Source organism: Uranotaenia lowii, unplaced genomic scaffold, assembly GCF_029784155.1.
Source record: "Uranotaenia lowii strain MFRU-FL unplaced genomic scaffold, ASM2978415v1 HiC_scaffold_475, whole genome shotgun sequence".
In the NCBI taxonomy this organism is placed as follows: domain Eukaryota; kingdom Metazoa; phylum Arthropoda; class Insecta; order Diptera; family Culicidae; genus Uranotaenia; species Uranotaenia lowii.
Window position 1 is genome coordinate 1331 of NW_026598395.1, and position 18027 is coordinate 19357.

The 18027-nt window shown below is 35.2% G+C and overlaps 1 long non-coding RNA gene across 1 annotated transcript; it reads left to right on the forward strand.

Moving 5' to 3' along the window:
- Positions 1 to 360: 360 nt before the first annotated feature.
- Positions 361 to 1834, forward strand: LOC129760157 (uncharacterized). Its single transcript, XR_008740305.1, has 4 exons — positions 361 to 670; positions 1000 to 1162; positions 1229 to 1346; positions 1418 to 1834. It is a non-coding gene; the product is annotated as an uncharacterized LOC129760157 (long non-coding RNA).
- Positions 1835 to 18027: the final 16193 nt, after the last annotated feature.

Consider the following 18027-nt stretch of genomic DNA (forward strand, 5'->3'; position numbering starts at 1 on the left):
TTCATCTAATTATATACATAGAGCAATTCATCTAAATGTATTTAAATTTATTTATTAATGAGTTCAAACACCATTTCGCCCTCTCGAAAAATTCTTGCTAGCAAAAGAGCTATCTAGAAACAGTGCCATCTGTTACGCCGTTCAAAAGTTACAAATCAAGCAATAGATGGCACTGTTTTTCGTCACTTTTTAACGGCTTCTTTAAAAGAGAGCACTGAAAATTTTACACAAGTTTTTGAAGTTTTTTTGTTCGAGCTTGTACATCAGTTCATCAGTGCTTATATCACTTATTAGTTGATTTTTGATAAAATGAAGATTGCTAAAGAGCACAGCGTAACATACTATTTAATAAGTTGGAAATAAGAAAAATTTCGAAAACGATTTCAAAAACTCAATTTTGATAAATATATTTCAATTTGTCTTTTCAGGTTGACAAAAGAAGTTTGTTACCCTGCTTGAGACGCATGCATGGAATAAGCTAATCTACGGCTGACACCGAGTCTGAATCATCCTCTTTCAAGAGATGGAACAACGGTATCACTTCGTTAGTTCGTTGGATCAGACGGGTGGCACTAACAGCAGCAGGAACGAAAAGTCCCTACAGTTCAGAAATGTTTTCCTGCAACGGCGGTCACATTCCGATTTCTTTTATCTTCGATTTCCCACGAGGGTAAGTTTTCAAGTAAAAATGTTTTAACATGTGGTGGAACTGATGCATGTTTGTTAATTTTTAATTGTTGCAGCTTGTAGAAATATTTCAAACATTGAAGATTAAAGACAGATAGAGGATGAAAAGAAAATTTCGGCATAAACAACTTACAACTGCTTATGACCAAGTTTTGTGATAAAAAGTTTCAAACTTAAAAATTTACCTTCACTTATTTTAACATCTTATTTTCTACTAATCTTCAATGCTTGAAAAACTCGTATCATGGAATGTAATGTTCTTACAGCCGTAAAATAAATAATTCACAAAAATTGTTTTGTTTATTTTTTCAGGCTTTTTGGTTATGTTTGATGAACTTCAACAAACGATTGCATGTCTACGGAGGTCTACGGTTTATAACTCCACTACTCCGGGAAATCAGCTGGTCGATGTATGACAGTTGTTTGGCTCTCGAAGCAATGGAGCCCGTGTAAGACCGTGTTGGAGGAGCTGGAGGTATTTGCGGCTACATTTAATTGTTTATTGAATGGTTTGAAAATCCTTTTCCTTTTGTATCCGTAGGTGAATGAGAAATCATGACCGTTTCTTTTGTAAGTGGGCACCAAAATGTTCCCCATGTACAAAAAGGTCATCAAGTATCTGATGGATATGTCGACGATCAAGGAGCACCTGCAATGGTGTATGTTTGTTGAAACTTGTAATCAAAATTTATTTTAAATTTTAACAATTCTCTTTTTCATCCTTCTATAGCTATAAATCACAGGATTTCTTTAATGAACGTTCTGCTCATCTTTGACAACTGTGAAATGGTCAACGATGACGATTCGCCGGTGGGCACAGCCGGTCATAGAATGTGCCATCATGCGTTGGGCTGAACTGACCGAGAAGCCGGCCACGCAACAACCACAACGACAGCAATCATCATAACAGCCGGATCAACAACACTCCAGCAGTCAACCGTATCGATTAATTTATAAGAAGTTAGTTTAAACAGTTTGACGTTAAAAATTTAGGTAGTTATATTGAAACTCGGTAAAATAGTAGAAAACCAAGACCTAAAATGACCTCCAAATGTAAATAATAGGACTTTTTGAATAGCTCATGTAAAAAACTGTAGGCAAATAGAATTGTAGCATTGAGACTACATAAGAAAATTCTCAAAATGAATCTTCACTCGATCTTGAAAGTTTAATTTAGTAAGAACATTTAAAACGTTAAACGTGGAAAAATTTTATGATTGTGATAATAATTGTTATAACTTATTATTATTTCATTATTATTATACAATTATGTTTAATACGAGTTATGATTAAAAGCATAAATTAGGATTAGAAAAACTTAAAATTAAAAAAAAACAAAAACATTGAAAATTTCTTTTGAAAAAAAAAAACGAAAATTCTGAATGGATGGCAACCTTGGCAATCGGCCCGGAAACGGTTCGAAAAATCATTCGGTTTCGGTCCGAAATCGGTTTGATTTTTCGGATGGACGCTATGGCAATCGGCCCAGAAACGGTTCGAAAAATCGTTCGGTTTCGGTCCGAAATCGGTTCTTTTTTTCGGATGGACGCTATGGCAATCGGCCCAGAAACGGTTCGTAAAATCGTTCGATTTCGGCCCGAAATCGGTGCTTTTTTCGGATGGACGCTATGGCAATCGGTCCAGAAACTGTTCGAAAAACGTTCGGTTTCGGTTGGAAAACGGTCCGCTTGTTTTGACATTTGATCTGCTCGAACTGGTTGAAAAAACTTATCGTCGTCCGAAAAAGTGTTTCATTTTCGCACGATTTTCTACTAAATTCGGCCCGATTTCTTATACGATTTCGGACCGATCGAGCAGATGAACGGACAAAAATCGGGCCGATTTCGGGCGATTTTTCCTGACTGGGATGCAATAGTGGAAGTGTGCGGTTCGCAGTGCTTGCTGCTCTGGGTGATTCTCCACGACGCGGATTAAACTCTTCACAAATAGCTCCCTATAGTCTTAGAGAAAAACGTGCACATTGTTATGCTGATCAATTGTTTAGAATACATTAATACTGTACAACTTCACTAGAAAAAGTTTAGTCAAAAAACTGTTTTTTTTGACACGTTCTAATATGTTAATCTTAAAAAATATATAAAACTAGCTGACCCGGCAAACTTTGTTAAGCCTGTAATTTTTGAGTATTTTTTTTTTTATTTTAGCACTGTTCCTTAGTCAGCTTTCCTTTTAAGTGTTGTATAAAGGCTAGTGGATACCTTTGTATCAGAAGAAAAAAATCCAGAATTATGGTTCGTTATTCGAATTTCATTATTTTAAGTTCATTCAAAAAACCGCTAATGAAATGGAAAATATCATACATAAATTTATATTCAAAACCGGCAGTTCGTGACACAAAAACGCTCATACGATTTGCTCTAATAAGTTCGCTAACTTTTGTTTAGAGAACTTATTTTCTTGTTGAGGTAGCGTATTATAAAGTTCTGCTAATGTTCAGTTCCGGTAACTTAAGAACGCTTAATCTATCAAGTTTCAATTAAGTTTAGCCATCATTCCTATTCAAAAACCTCTATCTGATAAAGTACTTTAAAAATGTTGAAGATTGATTTCAACAGAAAATAGATCTTTTTTGCTGGAGTCGTCATAAATAGAGTTGTATTTTCGATTTGACACCTATATTGAGGTTGACACCTCTATATTTAAATACATTACAGTTTTCTTTATACATGATCGTCAGAATAGAAAAATTAAAAAATGGAGCGTTTAACGGAACATTTAAAGAATAATGAATATAAAATTAATTTTTAATTTTTTTTTCATTATTTCAAATGTCTTTTTTTCGGACTTTGCACAAAATACACTAATTGAATCTTATTGTGAATTAACAGAGCTGAGTTTTACAAATATTCAACAATTCAGAAAAAGTTACTATTCATTTCATTTTACAGCAACACTTTTCTAATCAATATAATGGTTGAAAATGTCTTTGAATTTTGTATCATTATTATCATTTTTTCAATTTTCAGTTAGGGATAAGCAAATTTCACTGAGAATTAAAGAATTTAGAAAAAAAGAATTTAAACTTTCCTGTATTTAGATAATTTTTCTCTTAACATGCAAACCCTGAATGAAAGCAAATCTATTTTGAGTATTTGGAATAAAAATTCAAAATATTCACAAATTACTTAAATTTATAGTTTATGATCGTAAGATAAAAAACTGTTATCCAGACAGTTAAATTTAATTCTGAATTTTATTTTAAATTTGAATCAATATTTTAAATTTGGCTTTATGAATCTGGATTTTCAGTTATATTAAAACGTTAATTTAAAAGCTAAATTTTCGTTGATCTTGATTTTATTTTTTTTGGTCGAATTTAAGTGTTTATATTCTTTAGTTTGCTTATGCTTGACAGATTGTTTTTTAAGATCTGATATCTGGTACGAAACTTTTTTTGTATTTTTGTTTATTGGTTCAGATTTTTCTCTATACTTAAATGTTCGAAATTTTAGGTGGCATGCTTTTTACTTAAAATTTAATTTTTATATTCTTTCAAGTTTTTAGTACTTGATGATATTATTGATTACGATCCTTTTTTCTGACTTTTGAAACTGAGAGTTGGATCTAATATCAAGATAAAGTCCTATATAGCTCCTATATAATTTTCTAAAGTCCTATATAATTTTCTAAAGTTCCGATTAACCACTGAGCATGAAAGGTAATGTGGAATTTCCAATGTTTCCTGATCCTCCAATCCGTTTTTATGATAATGATTCAATTTACTTGAAATCACAAAATTAATAACCTTCAATTCTCAAACTAACTGGATAAAATCAATAAAAAATAAATTGAGGTGGTCTTTTACCAGTTATATGACTTTCTCTATTGGTGGTACCAAAACTCATCAAAAATGATTTGATAATGAAATATTTAAATTCAATCTCATTAAGTTGTTTTGAGTCCATTGGAAATTTTTCAGCCATATTGCTTGAGTTGCTAAATGAATATGACATTTCAAAAAAATTAACGGTGAACGAACAAACATCTAAAAAAAATCTTAGAATTGCCTTGATTCTGATGCAAAAAATTACAAATTTTATCAATATTCTTCGTACAGGCTTTGCTATGCTTCGTAGTTGCGGAACCCCATAGGGAAAATCACATCCAAGTATCCATTTTACTGGTGCCACGTGAAAAGTACACTTGCAATGAAAATGGGCGCCAAAACTTCCTATAGAGAGATGGATGAACATTAACAAGCCTTGATTGCTTTTGGCGCCTTCCTACTCTGGGTGATTCGAATGAAAAAAAAAAAGAAATTGGGCGCCATGATTTTTATTTGATACCAATAAAAACTAAAAATTAATTTTCAAATTCCACAAAAACATTTACGAAATTATCTCTGCGTTGTGTTATTCTTCGCGTGAAGACGAACACAACAAAAAAAAAAATCGCATGCAAATCGGATGATCCAGTGAAGAGTTTTGCGTGTTCGCACATATCTGTATAGTCTGTCTCTCTCCCTGTTTTATATATATAGATGACAACGTTTCATCGTACGACTTTTATGTAATCAGCCAAGTTTGTTAAAAAGTTTAAGACATCATATGTCTAAAACGTATATATTTTGCGTAATTCATTTTGTCACGATAAATGTTTGTTCTGGACCACTGTACATTATATGTCTGGCCTTCAGTACAGTAATTTCATGAAAATCGGACTTTTTAGACTTTTAATACGATTCAAACTGCAACATCTCAGAAACTGCTCAACGCCGATTTTACAGAGAGATTGTTGAATTACATATAAAGCCAGCATGTCTGAGGTTTTTGAAAAATTGCCAACATTGGATGATATTTTTTTAAGTAACGCAAGTAACTAACTAACAACTTAAGTAACTCAAATTAAATTTTTTCAAAAATGATTAAAGAAGAATAAAGTAAATAGGTATGTAGTTAACAAAAATGTCTCATCTATGCTATGCTACGCCACACCATTTGCGAAAAAGCTCTCTCTTTCCGCGTAGCGAACGAGTGAGCGAGAGTAACGGAAAAGCTCGCGAAGCCGAAGTAGTAAGTAACGAAAAGCTTCCTACACATTTGCTCTCACTTTGCTCTGTTATCTTTTGCAAAAAGACTCGGATGGACCCGGGGTCCGACCCCACCTCCCAGCCACCCACTCAGCCAAACGAACAGGGGCGAACAGGGGCGAACAGGGACATTTGTTTGGGTCAGTGGAAATTTACCTTTACCACCTACCGAACCAAGGTAGGTATGCGTATGGTACCGGGATTTGTTGGCTCGGCGAATGGAGATGCTGCTCTCTTCACAGCTCAGGCTCAGCTGGTTTCGTTCGGCTCTATTTTTCCGGTGAGCTTGTGCTTGCTTAGTTCAGCCAGTCAGTGGGAGTCCTGCTCGAGAACGATCTTCGCAAGAAACTCCAACACGAGCGAAGTCCAAGTCGAAAGAATTGGGGGAGGGGTAGTTGGTTGGGTGGGCGTTGAAGCTTTGTTGGGGCTGAGCTATCTTCTGCTCTTCTGCTGACTGAACTGACTGTGAAGAAGAGGGTTTGGTCGTTGGATATGTTTCTATCGGCAGAAGGTCGTCGTCGCGTGTTTTGTCGTTGGGGCTGACCGAGAGGAGACTCCGCAAATGATGACGTCGTTGGTTGGCTCCTTCGTTTGCTGGCTGGCTGGAGCGAATGGGGAAGAGGTTTTTTTTCGCTTCTTTCGTCATCGTCATCGGTCGGCGGACGCTTGGCTTGTTGTTGGTTTGTTCCTCGAAGAGACGCTGTTCGATTCGATTTGCTGTTAAAACTCGATGAAAGCACCCGAATGCGAACCAGTTGAGTTTCGAGTTTCGCCGAGGCTAGTCACACGTGTTTTCGACGGCATGTCTGTGTGGAATTGCTCGTGCGCGCGCGTTTTTTTCTAGCTTTCCACCCATCCTAGCTCTGTACATTGGAATTGTTGTATTGAATTTTGTGGAATTGGGATTTTTTTATGCTCTGCTCGGCTGTTGATAGGAATCTGGAGTATATGTAGTATATGTGCTGAGAAGAGTGAAGTAGGACGAGCGAGCATCACAGGGAAAGGGGTCACCGTTGATAGGACTTTTTCCCTTTTCGATGTGTCTTTATGGAAAATTCCCGACCTATGCTAAGCCTCTAAGCGTCGACGACGACGAGAGTAGAGTGAGTTTTTTTTTCTATATGATGTGAGCTTGCGGGGGAAAGGAAGTTCCGACGAATGACAATCTGCTCCGGCATATTTACTTCGGCCGTATGACTTAAGCGTAAGCCAATGGAAGTTTAGCGAAGTTCAACAGAGGGAACAAGAGAAAAAAAACACCCCACAAATCAGCGTGGGCTAAAACATATCAATTGCGGGAAAAAAATCACGAGTGAATGGTGTGGGTACATAAAACATATTTTTGGTGCATTTGAGGCTGTGTACGCAAAAGTAACAAACGCTCCTACGCGTAAAAGAACAACAGTTCAGTAACAACACATTGAGTAGATAACGCAAGTGATCTCGGTGGTGAGCTGCTGAAGGCAAAACAAGAAGAAAAAAAAATCTCACGGGTCCGGGTACGAACCCCCCCCCCCCCCCCAGCTAGGCAGCAGCCCTCCAACATCAAAGCAAGAAGACTCAACTAGCTCCACAAGCGTGGCGGAAATTGGAGGAGATTGATTGTTGTTGTTTTCGGTTTTTTTTTCAATATTCCGCGTGCGGTTCTTCTCTCGCCGCCGTCCGCCGGCTGCAAGAACAACAACATCAACAACAAGTTCAAGAAGGTAAGTTGGATTCCAAACTGACCGGATTCCACGGTTTGTCTGTGTCTATCCACGCGTCTATCTTCAGTGATACAGGTTGGGTGGAATTTTTGGACAGCATCTACAGCGCTGGCCTTGGCCGAGGCGATGGGAAGCTTGGCCCCGGTCGTATTAAATTGATACTTGCCATATTTTGGCGGTGAAGTGTGAAAATTGATGTATATCTCAATCTAAAACCCAACTTCCCGTGTACAGTGGAATTGTTCGACTTCTGGAATTTGACTTGGAACTGTTCCTTTTTATGATATAGCTGTTAAGAGTCTATTTTTGTGTTATGAAAGACATTTGATCACTTTATGATTTTGTATTATCTCTTATCTCTATAAAAAAACACAAATAACTTTTCTTTCATTTCCTTCCATTCTACTTGTATTTAAAGTTGCCATTTTTTGCGTCACATCAAACTTTTCTTAAGATATCGGTGAGCTTAACTAGGACGAATGTTTCAAAAACTCCAAGAAATCCTACATCATGCGGTTAACCCTAATTCGCTCTTGAGTGTCAGTATGACACTATTGGAAGTTTGGCGGCTTGTAACTCTATTCGGGTGCATCGAAATAATAAAATTACTTCGGGGATCCTCAATAAATTCATATACTCATAATATATTTCTGTAAAGTATCGCTGCGCTAATGCGATTACACCACTAGAATCGGTATGAAAAAGGCTTTATGGTGAATATAAATTTATTGTGGAAATTATCCTTTTGCCCACATTCTCTTTATGATTTTTTTTTGCTAGGATGCAGAGGTGAACTCGGTCCTAAAGTGCAAATTCATGTCTTTCATCCCTTTCTCTATTTTCCTCACTATCTATTGACTACTAGGACGTGGCCGGCGTCGTTATTGATCATTTAAGAACGAGAGAGCATTAGTTTTGTGCATTGAGAATGAGCTTCTCGTCCCAAGAACCATTCTTTTGACCCTTGTTCAAAATTGGTGACCTCGGTCAATCACGGTATTCGTTCTACTGAGCCACGCCTGCGATCGTGGAATTCGAAATGCATTTGGTTCCAAAACACTGACAAACATATTAGGTACCATTTGTTTTTAACTTCTATGCCTCAAAAAATAATGAACAAAATTGTTTGAAGATTATCTTTAATTTGAAAACTGTTGATGTAGCATTTCGGGTTCAATGATTAAGGTTTAATGATTAAGTGTTTTTAACAATTTTTTTGAAAAACTATTAACAGTGAGGTTGAATAAATTCCTCAATGACAATAATATACTTTATTGTAGACAGTATGGTTTTAAATCTGGGTCCAGTACTTTGATTGCAATATGCGAATTAGCTGACTCAATTATCGCAAATATTGATTTCAAGAATATCATTGGTGGTCTGTTTCTGGACTTAAAAAAGGCGTTTGACACTTTAGATCATGAAATACTTCTGACCAAACTAGAGTACTATGGTATACGAGGTGTAGTCAATGACTTAATTCGTAGCTACTTATCAAATCGTGTCCATTGACAACACCAGCAGTGCATTTGAAAAAAATTTTATCATTATTATTTTTTTTATTAAAGACTTGAAAAAAAAATTTCGGCTTCAGACCTTACAAAACAGATGCCTGAAAACTATTTTAAATTTGCCTATGCTTTATCCGACATCAGCACTATACTCAGACACGTCGCACAATATATTGCCTTTATCCAAAGATATTATTCTATCAAGATACTTCAACTTTTTGTTTACGGTGCTGCCACCAGCGAAAAAGTCTTCAAGCTTCCAACTTGCATTCAAGCTTGAAAACACATAACTTTTGCAGTTTTATTTTTCTGGTTCTAACAGGTTCTTGCATCATGTGTTAAAAAACCGTGGTCCGAACATTATCCTATTTGGATGTGATGACGAACTGCAGCTGTTCTGTACGAATATGAAAAAGCAAATATGATTGAAATATGAACAATTAAAATAAAAATATAAATATTCAATCTTCAATTTTGATATGCCAACTGTAAAAGACTTTTCCCACCATTTAAAGGAAAGTTCTCACATATAAATTCAACAAAAAAGGAATTAAATTTGTAAAAGGCTTTATTATCGGACACACATTTTTAAACTGGCTTTGTTATTTCTGATCATTATTATCATTTATTGCTTTATCTCAGCTTTGTGACTTGCAAACAATGATTTTTGTGTTCGATAATCTCCGTTCCAGTGATACCTCTCGTAATTTGAAATTCACTGTACAATCAAACCCGACAATCAAACTATTTACAATGCAGTAGATCTAGCTCGGCATTTGATCAACGTAGAATATCTTTTACCGGAACTTCTAAATATAATTCTTTACCGCAGGAAATATAAAAAATTTCAAAACCGTAACATGTTTAAAACGAAACTAATAAACATCTTAAGGAAACGCTGAACTTGTAACAACCAATCATTATGCCAGTTTTTTTTATTTGTAATATTTTTAATTTGTATTTCTCATTTTAATTTGTAATTTTTTGAACTTTTATAATTAAGCAGCAGTGTAAGGTTCTTAAATATATTTTTCTCTTATTTGTTATTTTTACTAAGTAAGCAAGGAGGATCTCTTAAAAGGAAACCTTTTTCCACTGAGATCCCATCTCTAGAATAATATTTGATCTTAATATACATTTCCTCGCATTAAATTTATTTGTGTTCTCAACATGCTTAAATTTTTCGCTCACGTTCATTTGAAAATTTTTGCTGCCAGACATGTTGAGAACTGAAGTGTCCATAACCAGGGGACTCAGTTAAGTTTTTTGGTGTGGGGGAGTGTGGCGGGCCATTAAAAAATAAAAAAATAAAAATAAAAATAAGGTGGATGTGAGTAGTCAATCAAGCTAAGCTAAGCTAGCTAATATAAATTTATTGTGGAAATCTTTCGAGAATATACTCAAAATCCAGTGCAAAGTTGAATTCTGGAAAATTGCAAATTTTAAAAAGGTGTTCCGTATTTTGACGATTTAAAAGTGCAAAAATGTGCCAGATTACATCAACTTTTCAATCCTCTTTTCAATATTTATCTTGTGTGACTTAATCAATTTTTACGGTTGATTAATTGAAGTACGGTTTTACATCACTTTTCTACATTTTTTGTAGTCAGTTAATTTTTGTTTTTAGTTTTCCGTAGCAGAACTACAGTATTTTTTCCGAAGCATGTTTTACAGTTTTTTTTGGTTAGACTTTAAAATGGAATTTTTGTTTATCGCTCTTTAATGTAATTTAATTTATCGACGTTTTTCGGCGGATTTTAGAACCAAAAACGTTTTTACCAGTTGTCCAGACGTTTCGAGCTACTATGGCTTTCGCTCCTCTTCAGTGGACACTAAAATTATATTTTAAACAATGAATTTTTATCTTAATTTACAATATTTAAAATCTTACAACCTACTGGCCTTCGTCTATACTAATTTGATTCGGGACATTGTTTACATGTTTTAATTTTCGTTTACATTTGTATGTTAGTGTTTGTGACAATTTTTAACTACAGAGTCGTAAGCTGCCTTAAAATTACAGGAGACCCTCTGTCTATTGACTACATTGTTGTCACCTCTAATCTTAATGAAAAAAAATTTAAGCTGTGATTTTTGCATTATAGCCTGTAACTTTTTCTAATAATATGTTTGTATTGTCGAAGTCGAAAAGTTGACCAGTTTCCAAACTGTGTTGTGCTAGTCCAGTGCTTATTTGTTTTGTAGATACATTTGTTTTATATTGTTTTAATCTTTTTTTTTCCAAAAACTGACTAGTTTCACCTATGTATGATTTGTTACATTTAATTTCATACACGACATTGGTATTTTTGTTTTTGGGAATTTTGTCCTTAGTTTTTGTGAGGATCAGATTTTTACTTTTATCTTAAAGGTGGGAGGCGGCATTAATGTCAAATTGCCATAAGGTACTTTCAAGTTCGTATAAGTGACTGTAGAGAATACTACTCAGCTTCTAGAAGAATTTCAAAAAACTTCTACGCGCCGAAAAAAAACACCCAGTTGACAGATTGCTCTGACAACCAGATGACAGATTACTAGGTTGTCGGTCTATCATGGTCTATCTCATTGATTTTAGTTATATTGTTTTGATCAAGGTGGGTATATATTCAGGAGGTGTTCCCGAATAACGAATTCCCGATTCAGCCATTTTTGCTATGTAGGCTATGCAACTATACGGAACTCATGAAGTTTGTTTACCAACAAACCACAGAAAAGCTGAGCAAAAAATAAACAAACTCAATTAGAGCCCCGCTCACTCCTCGCCTACTTACTGTAAAAGTTACAAAAGCTGCTTACGCCTAGAGAATTGAAACGCTGCTTTGTAGGTTGCAATAAAATTCACGAGCCTCTCGACCAATCCAGCAATAGTTCATTGTCACTGTAATAATTAGTATTTAAACCTAATGGCATTTGAAATAATTGAATGGGTTGGTCAATAGATTGTAACTTATTTCGTTTAAAGGACTTTCAGTACACCATATAAATAATAAAACAAACAATCTCATCATCAAAAATTTATTCCAATTTCTAAATATTGATAAGAAAAAATCGAAAAAAAAAATTGAATTCAATTTGTAAATATCAGTACAGATATAAACAAACAAATACCATGGCAAGAAATTGACAGACATTTTTGACATGTCGCTTAGAAATATCATATAGGTTCTTTAAAGCACCTAGAAGTATCTTAACGTTCCGTTATCGATAACTTAACCTTTCAAAAGGCGATGGAAGTTCCACTCGTATAGATGATAGTTCTCAAATTGGGTCGATGAGAGAGTGAGAAAAGAAAGATGAAATTAAGCGGGAAGGCTATAGAACCAAAACGTAGACAAAAAGTAAACAAACAAGAATCATTCTTGAAAGTTGAATTCTAGTGGTGTTTGAACAATAGCTGAATTCTACGTTAAGGCTCTATTAGAAAAATTTACTTAAAATTTACGTGCTTAGGTGAGGTTTCAAGTGTAAGAAGTAATTTAGTTTCGAAATTTAACTTAAAGTTACTTAATCTAGGTAAATAACTTAACCGAATAAGTACGCAAGTCCGGTGGGGTTGCCTATGCAAGCTAAGGCCTAAGTTATCCGGAAGTGCGAAACTGTACAATTTGGAGTAGGCATCATCGAGCAGGTGAGAAAGTAGTTGAGAACCTTTAGAATTGATTGTGAAATTGTACCAATTAATTAAAGGTGAAGCGTCATAGCGAGTGCAAAGGCTGGAATCTAGACAGGAAGAAACAAAGAGAAAGGTCACTAAACGTAAGCTGAAAATATTTTCCTAATATGTTCTCGTTTCTATTAGGTATTAGAATTGTTATCGTAGGGTTTTAAAACGTCCCACATACTTCGAACGGATTAAAGGAGCGTTTACGAATTCGGAACCAAATCTTTCTCTGTTACCAGCGATCCGCGAGTAACCAAAATCCATATTTTACGTGACAAGAGTCACCTGAAGTTCCCGTAAAACTTTTTCTTAGCCAAATGTGAACTACGGATTTACACCTTTTTATTTTATAATATTTATGTTTTTTTTTTCACTTTTAACACTTGTCAAAAGTTTGCTGCCACAAAAGTAACGTCCAACTTTTTAAAACATAGCCTACTCCATCTGTCAAATTCATTAAAATTTATATTGATTCAAAACTTCAGTGAATACTGAATAAATTTTAAAATTTGCTTGACAAATACAAATACTTAAACTTTAAAACAATTAGTTTGTTATGAAAACAAAACAAATATTTTAAAATTAAAACAATTTGAGTCCTGTTCAAAGTTGAGCAGCATTCACGAAACTCAAATTTCAAAATACATTCCAATAACTAGAATCCGGCAATGTTTTCGATAGCTGAACAATGTATTTCACAATTAAATTTTAGAATCGATCGAAATGAAGATGAACAGATCAGAATTTAAAATATTAGTTCTCTATGCAATCCTAAATTAACCCAAAATAATATGATAAAAGCAGATCATCAATTAAAAACATTTTTTTGTACGGGATTTTCATCCTCTGGTTTTATTCATCTATAAACAATTTAAAAAAACATTGTTATCGATTGAGTTTCATAATTCGTTCATAATTATACTGAAAGTGGAAACATGCACACTGTCACTTCGACTGTAAACTTCCATAACTTTTTATTCTGATGATATCTTTCGGTCAAATTTTCTGCATAAGATAGATCAACTATCACACTATTATATCACAAAATGAGCGCTTTCTAAAATGTGTGTGATCTGAGATACAGTAATTCTACGAAAATCGGACTTTTTTATAATTTTACCATTTAAACTGCAATATCTCAAAAACTACGCTCTTTTTATTAAAATTTTGCAGAGTGATTGTTGAAATATAAAGTTAGCATGTCTGAAGTTTTGGTAAAGATTCATCGACGGGATCAAAAGTTACGCGAGGTATAATATTTCAGGCATGAACCTAAAAATGCGATTTCTATAGAATTTTGGACGATTCAACCATCGCCAATCAGTCAAAAAATGTCTGACAAAGGCAATAAAGAAAAGAAAAAAATGAAATAAATGATTTTGTGTTTTGGAATCAGAATTTCATGACATTGTTATGAGTTATTGATTGAATTAGATTTTCTGGTTGTTGAACATAAAATCAGATTTTCGTATGGAAACATTCGTCCAGAATTCTATAGAAATCGCATTTTTAGGTTCATGCCTGAAATATTATACCTCGCGTAACTTTTGATCCCATCGATAAAACTTTTCAAAAACTTCAGACATGTTAACTTTATATTTCAACAATCACTCTACAGAATTTCAATAAAAAGCTAAGGCCGATGACATAGTGAATACGATGCGATGCGATGCGGTGAATGCGATTCAATGCGGTGAACCACATTTGATGAAAATGTATGGGAATCGCTTAAACCTGACATACTCAACGCGGCGAAGGAGATGTCAATTTGTTCCGCCGCTCGAGTTCGCATAGGCTGCGTCCGTAAATTTTCCGCCAATTCGCATCGCATCGCACTCACTATGTCATCGGCCTAAGTTTTTGAGATACAGACCCCGTTCGTTTTTGGCAACACGCCCGTAAATTCTATGTTGCCAAAATCGAATGTTGCCAAAATCGAACGGTTTTTTTTTTCAAATTTTTATTTAATATTATTCAAAATTGATGTAAAACCTTATATTAGCATAAAAATTTTCAATTTGGCTCAATTATATTAGTTTTAAGCCGTAAAACATGGAAAAAATCGTGTTTTTACAGTTTAAAACTATTATAAATAAGCCAAATTGAAAAATTTTATGCTAATATTACGTTTTACATTTATTTTGATTAATTTGAAATGAAAATAAAAAATAGAAAAGACACAAAAAAAACCTTCTTTTTTAGATGTTGCCAAAATCGAACGGTTTTTGCTCGGATGTTGCCAAAATCGAACTGTAACTGTCTGTATTGCAGTTTGAATGGTAAAAGTCCAAACGTCCGATTTTCGTATAATTACTGTATCTCAGGCCACACATATTTTGGAAAGCTCTAATTTTGTGAAATAATGGTGTGATAGTTGATCTATCTTACGCAGAAAATTTGATAAAAAAATATTCGCGGTAGCTTTACCTCGAAGAGGTAGAATGTACCTTTTTTGGATATCGGATTTCGGTGAATTGTACCTTTTTATTCAGGTAAATTTAACCCCGTTACGAGGTTAGCTTTATCTTTTTTTAGATTTATCTTATTATAGGAGAATTGTAACTTTCTCAGCTCGATTTAGGTAAACTTTAGCTCGCTACGAGGTGAGTTTCACTTCGAAGAGGTAGCGTAGAAGTTACTTTTTTTAGTACTACGAGTAGTCAGTCAGTCAGTCAGTAAATTTTACCGTTCTATTATTTTCCTTGTAGGTTAACTTAAAAAACGACGATCAACAAATCTTTCATTTGATTTTTTTCTTGCGAGTAGCTCTTACAGTAAAACTTATTCATAATTTACAAATTTTCAATGAGCTTTCATTTAAGAAAAGTTTGGAGCGTGACAGGAAAAGGCGAAACACGTTCTGAAAAATGGGTGACCCAGGTGAGCGTTTTAGACGTTGCTTTTCTGAAACTAGAACTGTTACCCAAAATGTGAGTTCTTGTTTAAACAGAAGATAATGAACAGATTCCAAATCAGTTTTTGTTTTGCATGTAGGTTTGTGTAGAATATTGTAGGAATATGTTAACAAAATTTAAAGATAATCTAACACAAGTTTGTATTTCAAAAAAATTGTTGCCTATTTTCTTAAACGCAGCGTTTGGCCTTCTAATCATTCTATTCAAATATTATGGATTCATCATTCAATATGTAAAACATTGGCAGACAAAAACCCCTTACAAAATAATGAATCGATCCACTTTAGAAGTAGAAACCATCAATCCACAAAAACTCACACAAAGCTTTTCCCGCTTTTCCCTTGTTTTTTTTTCCTTTTTCAGGAACGACGATTTCGTGCCATCGAAGAATTTCCCGGATACAGAACCCTGTAACGAGAAGTGTACGTACAACAACCATCCATCCCGGGGTATCGATTGTGATCGTGAGAAAAGCGTCCGCGTTGTGTGTCGTCTCCCTCTTATTTCGTCCTTTGAAAGGGAACAAAATCTCGAGCGGAAAATAATAGAAGCAAACGCAAACGCAAAAGGGCAAAAAGGAGAAAAAAATAGCGTTTGTGTGTAAGGTTGTGGAAAACCGGGTGATTAGGTGACCCATATAAAATCCATTCTGAAAGCGTGTCACCTGGAAGTAGTAAAAGATTCTTGGGCTGTGGGAGTTATTTAGAGTGTGAGTTACTGACTGCTCAAACAAATTCGGTTAAAAAGTGCAATTTTTTTCCTCTCTCGGTTTGGTTGTCAAACGACCAACGACGGCAATTGAACAAGCCAGTACAGAAAGTCGGCGAAAAGCTGCACGAGAATTTAGACTTTAAGCGATAAGCTTGAAGGTTGGCTAAAAAACGACGACTGGTTTGCTGTCTGTTGCTACTTACCTGCCGACGACGTGCTAATCAGCCAACCAAACGACCATTCTACCCAGAGGCAGAGGGAATTCAGTGGTTTCAAATTGGGTGCCGATTATTTTCAACTCATGAAAACAAATTGTTGACCAGAACGAGGGTTGCCGAATAAAGATCAGGTTTGTACTGTTGCTTGATGAATATATATTTCATGATTAACTTCGTGTGGGAAAATCTGTCTAGACACCACTTTATATAAAATAAATAAATTTGTCATTGAGGTTTTTTCAACAGCCCCCTCACAAAAATCCCTAAGAGTTAAAATAATCCAGTCAAAAACCATATAAAAATTTAAATGTAGGGAGTAATCCAAAAAAGCACGAAGAGCTTATTACTTAGAGAGTTCGAGTTCGAGTAGGCGTTGACTCGCGCGAACGTCAAAAATTTTTGCTCTTAGGAAGAAAAAAGTTTAAATAGAAAGAACCAGTACAGTTTCCAGTTTAAAATATCCGCAAAGGTGTTCAAAATTGAAAAGTGTTCTGTAGCAAAAATCTACCGGATGTGGGATGAAAAAAATCAGCTTCAGAAACGTCGATTGTAGTATCGAAACAGCATCAGCTTGACGCCTGCCAACTTTAGATGTACGGGTTCCGAATCGGCCCTGTCGACGATAACCTATTTGGTGAGATCCAACCTGTTTACGATTTCAGACTTTTGCATTGTATGGTTTTTGTTAAGAAGTTATTACACATAAAGGATATGAAGCGTTTTATTCCTTACATTATTCCAGTTACTTTTGCGGTGTTTACCACATGGTTGGCCTGGCCGTAGCCATAACTGTATGTCTAAAGGGTGATACGGTCAAAATTTGGTCAATGTCAACTTGACGTATTTCTTTCAATTTAGCATTCAAAAAACCTGAACACCCCTCATTTTGAAGGTGTGTGTGTGTAGAATGTTGCTCCTATTTTGATTTTGGAATTCACTCTTCAGTTGTCAACAGCCTTGCCAGATCTACGGATTTCTCCGTAGTTCTACGGATTTTCAGCATTTCTACGGAGCTACGGATCGATGCTCGAAATCTACGGATTTTTAGCATTTCTTACGGATTTTCTACGGATTATCGAGAAAATTCAAGGGATTCTGCGGATAACTGAAAATTCTACCTGACGACCAAAAAAAAAAAAAAAAAGGTCATCAAGCTTTATTTTGCCGAAATCAGTACATTTTTCGATTTTCCTAAAATCTACGGACTTGAGCGGTTTTCAATCTGGCAACGCTGGTTGTCAAAATGCCGTCCAAGGAAGAAGAGCAGCGTATCAAAATTTTGCTCGCGCATCGCGAAAATCCGAGCTCGCAACGCAAAGCTGGCAAAATCGCTAAAAGTTGCCGAATCAACCGTTACAAATGTAATTAAAGTGTTTGATGAACGTTTGTCGACAGCCAGGAAAACCGGAAGCCGCTGAGACGACAAAGAGAGTTGCCGGTTGACGAAGTTTGACTGCGTGGTAATGGACGACGAAACCTACGTCAAAGCCGACTACAAGCAGCTTCCGGGACAGGAGTTTTATACGGCAAAAGGAAGGGGAGATATTTTCAAGCACATGAAACTGTCA